General features: G+C 36.5%; 1 long non-coding RNA gene across 1 annotated transcript in view; it reads right to left on the bottom strand.

Annotated features, from left to right (window-relative positions):
- Positions 1-341: 341 nt before the first annotated feature.
- LOC130541770 (uncharacterized) overlaps positions 342-9,592 on the bottom strand; it is a 94,509-nt gene continuing 85,258 nt past the window's right edge. The window contains exons 3-4 of the long non-coding RNA XR_008955887.1: positions 5,334-5,456; positions 342-1,191 (exon numbers count right to left, since the gene is read on the bottom strand). This is a non-coding gene — a long non-coding RNA (uncharacterized LOC130541770). The remainder of the gene's footprint in view (positions 1,192-5,333; positions 5,457-9,592) is intronic.

Below are 9,592 nucleotides of genomic sequence, written 5' to 3'. Positions count from 1 at the left end.
TTCATATCTAATTGTTCAACTTTCAATCATTCAGGTCTTCAAGGGCAAATCCTGAAAGTTGTGGAGCAGAGAAAAGCCACCACCACTGAGACTTTTCTGAATTTTTTTTCCAAAAGAATCTGCAGTGCTACCAAAATTCTTGTCCCACATCCAGGAAGAATGAGGTATGCAGACAACTGAAGGGTTAGGAAGGTGAAGAAGTGCTTTATTGAGCAACAGTACAACTCTAGGAGACCTGAAGTGGGTAGCTCCTATCCACAGGCAGTCGTCCTGTCAAGTCTGCAGCCCTCAACAAGGAGGAGATTTGGAGTGAGTAGCTCCTATAAGCAGGCACATCATCCTGGAGATCCAGAGTAGGTAGCTCCTTTAGGCAGGCAGGTCTTCCTGACATCTGTAGCCTTCAGTGGAGAGGAGCACCACAGTGGTAGCTCCTATCTGCAGGCAGGTAATCTGTGTGAGTCTGGCTGAGTCCAGGATTTTTATGGCTTCAGAAGGAAGGAAGTGCATGCTGATTGGTTCATGGGTGGCCATGGGCAGGCCTGGAAAAAGCACTGTAAGTTCTCACTACAGGCGGCCTACGGCCTGGCCCCCAGTCTTCCCTGTCCCTGGTTTGAAGGTGGGGCCTCACCAAGGACTCACCCCTTTCTGCCTAGGAAAGTGTCTGCCTCCTGCCTCCATCAACATGTCATCTGTGGTACGAAGGCTGTTCATGCCAATGGTCGCCTGCAAGCCTACACTGCACCAGCTTCAGCACCCCCTCAGCCTCTGTCCCTTGATCGTCTGTGCCCAAAGTCCCACGGGGACTGAGGTGTGGGAGTGGGGGCTGGCATGTCAGCGTCTCCTCCAGCACACACATTCGGCTGGGTTGCCACAACGCCCAGGCTCAGCTACAACTTTGCTTTACAGTGGTGTGGGTGCCCGAGCCGGAACAGGCCAGGGAGTGGGAGCAGGCCCTTCCGAGCCTACAGTGCCATAGGGCGTATAGGTGTGGAGTCACCCTTGCAGTTGCATCTGGAGTGAGGGGCTCTTGCCCCGCGACTTGATAGGGGCGGGGGGCCTGCCTGTTCCCGGCCTCACCAGCTTCACAGAGGCACAGCCCCGCCACGCCTCCCTTGCTGCAGACGACGTCTTCCCAACCGCGGCTCCAGACGGGCGGTTGCTGCCATCACTAGGATGTATCATTGCAAATGCCTTTTGAAGAATGCATTCAGTCACATGGAAAAACATAATTACAGACACAGTAACATACAGACAGTGCTTACTTACAAAAAAAAAAAAAAAGACACGAATTCATATCAAGAATCTCATATCAAGAATCCCTTCTTTATCTCTCCTTAGACAGATATTAAATTATATCTAATATTTGTGTATTCCTTACGTGTCAGATATTTTCCTAAGTGCTTTAAAATTCTTTAATACTCATAATAACTCTATGCAGTATCTTTTTATTATCACGTTTTAAAAAATGAGGGTGCGAGAGTTTACTAACAAACTCACATAGATGAACGTTGCAAATTGAGATATGAAGAAAAATAATTTTTATATAACAATTACTGTTTATTTTTATAATAACTGCTAAGGAAAATATCATTAATTTAGACTGTATTGTACAAACTTTAATACAATATCTAAATAATAAAACATATTTTGCATGTTCAATAAATACATATTATTTCTATATGCATGTCACTGGAACCTATTACCAATACATATATTTAATGTAAAAATAAAGTATATTTTCTATGGAACCTTTAGTTTCTGTACTGACCATAAGTTCATTTTGCATCAAGCACTATCTCATAATACATGATGTAGATAATATAATATTAAAATTGATCTTGTACAATTTGCTACAAACTGGCTTTATTCCCCTGTTGGTAGAACCAGTATTACAGAGTATTTTCTTCCTACCCTGTGTTTAACAATTGATTACAACATACTCCTTGACCTTTTTATTTTCTTGCCTGTGTATACCGCCTGCCTGTCCTGTTTTAAGCCGTATTTCTCTTAAACATCACATTTCTTACTGGTTGCTATCTATCTTTGTTCTTTATCTTAGGTTATCTTATCCCCTTCAATAAAATTGCACATGACTAATTGAGTTATTGTAGCTTCTAGTTTGATGAAATAAAAGTTTAATGCCTCTCTCTTTCCCTTTCTTGCTGCATCCGTTTTTTCCTTCAGCCATTTCCTCCTCCTGTTCTCTTCTCACTTCTGTATTTTCTCTTGTCTCTCATTTCCTTTCTTTGTCTTGTTCTCTTCTCACTTCTCTATTTTCTCTTGTCTCTCATTTCCTTTTTCTTTCTCTCCCTGCCTTTTTCTCTTCCACCCTAATCCCAAACTGTATCATCCAGCATCCTATTGAGAACTATGTTTTACAAAGAAAATGATATGTTATACAAAGCTGTAGATGATGAGTAGAGAAAAATAAATGCTGCAATTAGATGATAAAGGAAACAGGGAGGGAAATATAATCCTTAGTCTTTCATAATTAAAATCTTCATAGATCTAAGTGAACTCACTGGAATTCAAACTCAAGTATTTGTAATAGCTGAAGTCATGTTGTTTTAGTATAAGCCTGGAAAGCAACTCATTTTTGTTGCTGTTATTCTTTTTGGTTGTTTGCTTTTTCCTAGAATCAGCAGACTTGTGAAACACTGTGGCATAACATCCCCTCATGCACTGACTGCAGAGGAAGCAAAAAAAACAGTCTCATGCTTTCTATCCAAAGGCCCCTGCTGAAATGCAACATCAGGTCTGGTTTCACTAATTTTCCATTTTTCAATTGTTTTTCTTATGTTGGAAAGAAAAATCTCAAAATAATTTGATAAGGAATTTAGCAAACATAAAATTAAGTCATGGTCCATGCCGTATGCAAATTCCTGTAGTTTCCTGAGAGATCATTGCACTTTCTAGTTATGTAACAATATATGTTCTAGCTTGAAATATCTTTAAGACTTGGCTGAGTTTCCAACAAAGGCTCAATTACATATGAGGTTTAACAAAGGCAATGAAGAGATTCAATGCCCTAAGCTTTCAGAGACACAAAATAAAAATAGAAACACACATACCCATGGAATTATTCTAATAGTTACTTGGTATTACTAGGAGAGTCAGTTGAATATACCTTTTCACACATGGATCAGCAAAATATTGATTTGAACTAAGTATCTTAACCACATTTAAACTTCTGTGGACTGCAGTAAATGAAGTGAAGCACTCTTCTACACATTTGAGCAGATTTTCAAATTCTCTAACACTACAATACTTCCAACTAACAATTTGGCAATAGGCCAAGATTTGTTTTTAAACTTTAATTCTTTAAATAAAATGTTTACTTTCACCTATATATAACGAATAATTTACTTCTGTGGATCTAAATTACTTGGATTTTGTATTTTTTTTTGTTGCTATAATTCATTACTCTGTTCAATAGACACATGTAGTTCAAGATATTTGTACATTTTATGGCATTGTAGGTATATTGAGAATATATTAGGTGCTTTTATTGCTTTTATTTTTCAAGTAAATCAATATACTTAACACACACAAAATATTAGTTTCCATGTATACTATTTAAAGTGAAAGTAAGGTTAATATTTTGAGAAAGTAAGATACATAATGAACTGTTTCTGAATAAGGGAGTGAATAATGGAGGAAAGAAAAAATAAATTAAAGCAGTGAAAATGCTCATTTTTATTAAAACTGACAGAAACAATTGAAAACTTAATTGAAATAAACTAACAAACATCATTTATTTATTCAGTTGTACGACAAATGTCCATGGCAAGCTACCATGTACCACGCCAGTAAGGAATAAAACATATTTGTCTTTATGTATTCTATTCTAGTTGTAGAGCCAGAAAATAAACATTTACTTTATATTTGTAAGAATTCCATTTACAAGATATTCTTGAAAAGACAAAATTATAGTGATGGAGAACAGATCAGTAATTGTTAGGGTATAGAGTTGATGTAATGTGGTTGGTTATATGTGGCTATATGTGTGCTAAAATTTATGGAAATTCACATCCAAAATCATAGTCAATTTTACTATATATTAAAATAAAATAAACCCAAAAAAGATAACCTTTAGACTAAATTAAATAAACTGACATGATATAATGTTTTCTGGAACATGTGGACCATTCATTCACTGCCAGTGGACTACATTTATTCAAGAAAGCTTGGAAAACTCTTTGGCATATCTACCATATATGCATACCTTATAACCCAACAATTTCTATTTTATAAATATACCCAACAAAAAAGGCATATGTAAGTCACTAAAAATTATGTAATGTATTTTGAACAGCATTCTTTCTAATTGATTTTTTTTTGTATAATGTATTCCAGGACAATAAGGACCTCAAGGTAATTTTTTAAAGTTAACTAATAATTTTAATTTAGTTTAAAATTCTGAAGCATTTTCAATACCATTTTGGCATTTAAAAACCTACAGTATAGAACAGAATGTTTATGATTTTTAGAATTTGGGATTTTAAGGATAAAATAAAATATATTAAAATATAATAAGTAAAACCACAGCCTTCCTAAATATAATTTGGAAATAAGAGTAGCAACTTAAGATGCATTGTTTAAGAAAAAAAATGTATTTTTTAAACAACGGATTTCTGATTTTGACTTACCTGTCTAGGGAAACAATGAAAAATACAGTATCTCAATGTTGAAATTAAACTTACTCTTTATCTCATAAAATATACTTCTTTTTATTAACAAAATTATTATTTTTAGTGACTACAAGTAAAATCTCTGTTGCATTTCTTGAATCATCTTTATATTCTCCCTTCATAAGCTATATATTTCAGTAAACCTAACAACCTACCATACCTAGAAAGATGCCACATATATGTTGTGTCAAATAAATACTAGTTGAATGATAGTATTGGTGGTGATTTAAAATAACAACTTACATTCTAACATCATCATTATAAGAAAGTGTGATGTCTTTGAATGTACAGGATACTACTTTGTAACTTCAAAGAGAGAAAATTATTGTCCACTTTGTAAGTAGCCGATAAAAGTCACTGCCTATTGAAAAAAGGTGAAAGGCAGTATTTTCTAAGGAAATTTTATTCCTAAATATTATAAGAAAGAAGAAAGAAATGTATTATCTACTTGAGGTATCAATAATGTATGTTAGCATAAACTAATGTGAAAATTTAAAAGTTGTAATATGTTATGAACTGAATGTTTGTGTCCTCCCAAAATTCATACGTTGAAATTCTACCCCTTAACAAGATGGTAACAGGTGGGGAATTTAGGTGACAATTAGGTCATGAGAGTAGAGCCCTCATGAACAGGATTATTACCTTGATAAAAGTGACCACAGGAGCTCTCTTGTCCTCTTTCCTCCATTTGAAGATACAAGGAGGTCTGCAGTCTGTGACCTCGACAGTGCTGGCACCCTGATCTCAGACGTCCAGACTCTAGAACTGTAAGAAATAAATGTTGTTCAAGCCACCTAGTCTAAGGTACTTTGTTATAGCAGCTGGGACTAACACATGAAGTTATTAAGATATATTGTAAATTTATTTGTGTTTTATTTTCTAAATATAAATTACTAATTATTTGTATCTAAAGAGCAATATATAATTTAAAAATATCACACAATTACTTTTATCAACATTGATCATTTCTTATGCTAAGGACAACTCACTCAGAAAGCACTACAATTTAATCTTATTCCATATATAATATAGAATCATGTGTATTTTAAAAGAAGCTTTTTTCTTCTTCTCTAAAGATTGAATTTTATTCTATGCCATATGTTTTTATTATATTAATATTCATCATTGAAACATTTCAGTAGAACATTCAATAAAATATTTGTCTTATTGGTGAGGGGAGCTTTTATTTTCTGGCTCTATTTTTCTATGTGGGGGAGTTTTTCTGAGTGGTACTGTTGGTCTCTTTCAGCATTCCACAGTTATTTCTCACTATTAAGGGAGGATTGGCTTAACTGAGAGTGTGGTTATAAGGAGAAGATGATTACACTTAGCTCAGCCCCACCTTCCTTCATTCCCTTTATTTCTGCCAACTTGCACAAAGGATCTATTCTCATTCTTTCTTGGTCATTTATTAGATTTAGTAGGATGTATTTCCATCACAGAGCCTTTGCATTCTAGTATTTTCTGTGTCTAGGTGGAGCTAATTATTCAGGAGTATAACATAAATAATCAATTATCTTATTAAATCTTTAGCCATGTATTCAAACCTAGATTTTGTCAATATGCATTTTATTTATTTATTTTTACAAATTTAAATAGCTTTTTGTGTATAAGTGGCTTTTTGTTACATAGATGAATTATATAGTGGTGAATTCTTTGATTTTGGTGCACCCATCACCCAAGTAGTACATATTTCACCCAATAGATAGTTCTTCATTCCTCATCTCCTCCCACCCTCCACATTCTGAGTCTCTAAAGTCTATTATATCATTCACTCTCTATGCCTTTACATAGTCATAGCTTAGCTTCCACTTATAAGTGAGGACATACTGTTTTTGCATTTCCACTCCTGTATTACTTCACTTAGAATAATGGCCTCCAGCTCCATCCATGTGGCTGCTGACATTATTTTGTTCCTTTCAATGGCTGAGTAGTATTCCATGGCGTATATTTATCGTATTTTCCTTATCTGCTCATTAGTTCATAGGCACTTAGGTTAGTTTCATGTCTTTGCAGTTATGAATTTTGCTGCTATAAACATATGTGTGCAAGTATCCCTTCATATAATTACTTCTTTTTTTGTGGGGGTGGATACCCAGTAATGGGATTGCTGGATCAAATGGTAGTTCTACTTTTAGTACTTTAAGGAATCTCCATGCTGTTTCCCATAGAGGTTGTACTAATTTTCATTGCCCTCTGCAGTGTATAAGTGTTCCCTTTTCCCCACATCCACACCAACATCTATTGTTTTGTGATTTTTAAATAATTGCCATTCTTGCAAAAGTAAGGTGGTATCTCATCGTGGTTTAATTTGCATTTCCTTGATGATTGGTGATGTTAAGCATTTTTTCACGTTTCCTGGCCATATATCTTCTTGATATATGGGTGAGAGATAAAAAGAAAGCAGATGAAAATCTATGAATACTGATGGATCAAAAAGCAAGATAAATTTTCATGAAGGACAGGACTCAAAGGGGTGAAATGCAATAAACTCCGAACAACAGGATGGAAGGGTCCTCTTCTCCAAGACCCTTCATGCACACCAGGAGTTTCTGAGTGTTGGGATAGAGCAGAAAGCTTCCTCTGCTGAGCCCAGCACTTTCAACTGTGCCACTGCTGAAAGAAGCTTTCCACCAGCAGAAGGATCTGGAGCTCAAGGCCTGCCATCCAAATTATTTTGTTCCACAGGGTGTTCCCTTGATGTGGTGTGCTCCTCCTTCCCCTAGGAGTGGGAGTCCCTGGGTGTCAGTGTATAATTATTAAAACATTATTTTTATTCTACCTGCTTGAACTCTGTGACCTTCTATAAAGTCTTCTTATGGACTCAATGAGTTCCACCAAAATTCATATGTTGAAATCTTAACCCTCAATGTGATGGTATTAGGAGGCTAAGTCTTTGGGAGATAATTAGGTCATGAGGATGGAAGAATGGGATTAGGACCCTTATAAAAGAGACCCCGTAGGCCAGATGCAGTGACTCACACCTGTAATCCCAGCATTTTGGGAGGCTGAGGCGGGCGGATCATGAAGTCGGGAGTTCGAGACCAGCCTGGCTAACATAGTGAAACACCATCTCTACTAAAAATACAAAAATTAGCCGGACATGTTGACACGTGCCTGTAGCCCCAGCTACTTGGGAGGCTGAGGCAGGAGAATCACTTGAACCTGAGAGGCAGAGGTTGCAGTGAGCCGAGATCGTGCCACGGGACTCCAGCCTGGGCAACACAGTGAAACTCCATCTCAAGAAAACAAAACAAAACAAAACAAAACAAAAAAACAAACTCCATTGAGCGCTTTTGCCTTTTTTTTCCCCCTAGCCTGTGAGGATACAGTGAGAAGACAGCTGTCTATGAATCAGTAAGTGGTATCTCAGCAGAACTCAACCATGCTGGCACTCTGATCTCAGATCCAACCTCCAAAACTGTGAGAAATAAATTTCTGTGGTTTCTATCACCCAGTCTGGTATTCTGCAATAGCAGCCTGAACTAAGACAAGGGTTAACACAGATTAGGAGAAAAAAAAATTCCTGTTTTAGCCCTAGATTGTGTTGCATTTATCTCTGAATTTACAGGCACAGACACAGAATGGTAGAATGGTATTAGGAAGTGAAACACACAGGCAATATAAGGAAGTTCATGACTTTAAGGTTTAGTGGGACTTAGTTAGGCTCAATTCATGCAGGATTCATAGTGAATCATGTTGTACCATGAGTACACTTTTATAAATTTGTGTGGTTGAATTTTACACTGTGTCTTTGGCAGGCGGCTTTTATAGTAAGAAGTATTGCAACTTGACGGTGAACTAGAGTGCTCCCTCTCTTGCAACTCAGCACTGGGGTAACCAAAACTTGGAACTTGGAAAATAAGGATTTTTGAATATTCTTGAAGAGAAGGTTATCTCAACTAAGTGCTAACTTTCTCGAAGGGTCATAAATACCACCCACCAAAAAATACAGTATAGAGAGTATGTCTAGGTGAAATTTTATCTGTATCTAGTAAGCAATATGACATAAATATACTCTTTATGGGCATTTTCTCATATTTAAAATTACATTTCAATGCCCTGGTGGTCAAGCCCAAGACACAGATTGACAGATATCCTGGTAAAACTGAAGCCAAAAGGCTTTTTTTCCCAATGGCTCTGTTTCTAAGTTACCGTTAAGATAGCCAGGGTAGACCAGGCATGGTGGCTAATGCCTGTATTCCCAACATTTTGGGAGGCTGAGGCAGGTGGATAGTTTGAGTCCAGGAGTTTGAGACCAGCTCGGGCAACATGAACAGGTGAAACCCTGCCTCTGCTAAAAATACAAAAATTAGCTGGGCATGGTGGCGTATGCCTGTAGTCCCAGCTATGCAGAAAGCTGAGGCACGAAAATCTCTTGAACCCAGGAGGTGGAGGCTGCAGTGAGTTGAGATCACACCACTGCACTCCAGCCTAGAATACAGAGCAAGATTCTGACTCAAAAACAAAGAAACAAATCAAACAAACAAACAACCACAACAACCAAAAGACTGCCCGGGTAGTTGCCAATGCTAGGTCCTGGGTTATTCGAATATAGTTTGTCCAGGAATAGTTTTATCACAAGAACTAATAATACTAGATCAGGATAAGCCTATCCTTTCTTATTTGCTTGCTTGGTGTTTTGATAGACACAGTGAACACTTATGGATAACACAAAGATGTTGAAGAGACTTCAATACTTTCCAGATATACTATGTAAGCTATAGTCCTTGAGCTAGGTATTCAGCATGCTTCAGGATTAAAATGAGTGCAGTTTGTTTTTTTGTTTTTTAATGAAAGAGATGGTTTTGTCCTTTAATACTTTTGTAATCAAATGTTTTATTTTTTAATTCATGTTAAAAATATTATTTAAGTTTGGATTTTATTTAATCAAGAATTTT

This window comes from Pan paniscus, chromosome 7, assembly GCF_029289425.2.
Source record: "Pan paniscus chromosome 7, NHGRI_mPanPan1-v2.0_pri, whole genome shotgun sequence".
Lineage (NCBI taxonomy): Eukaryota > Metazoa > Chordata > Mammalia > Primates > Hominidae > Pan > Pan paniscus.
The sequence above is the reverse complement of the archived record's forward strand: the minus strand, read 5'-3'. Positions and strand labels throughout refer to the sequence as shown.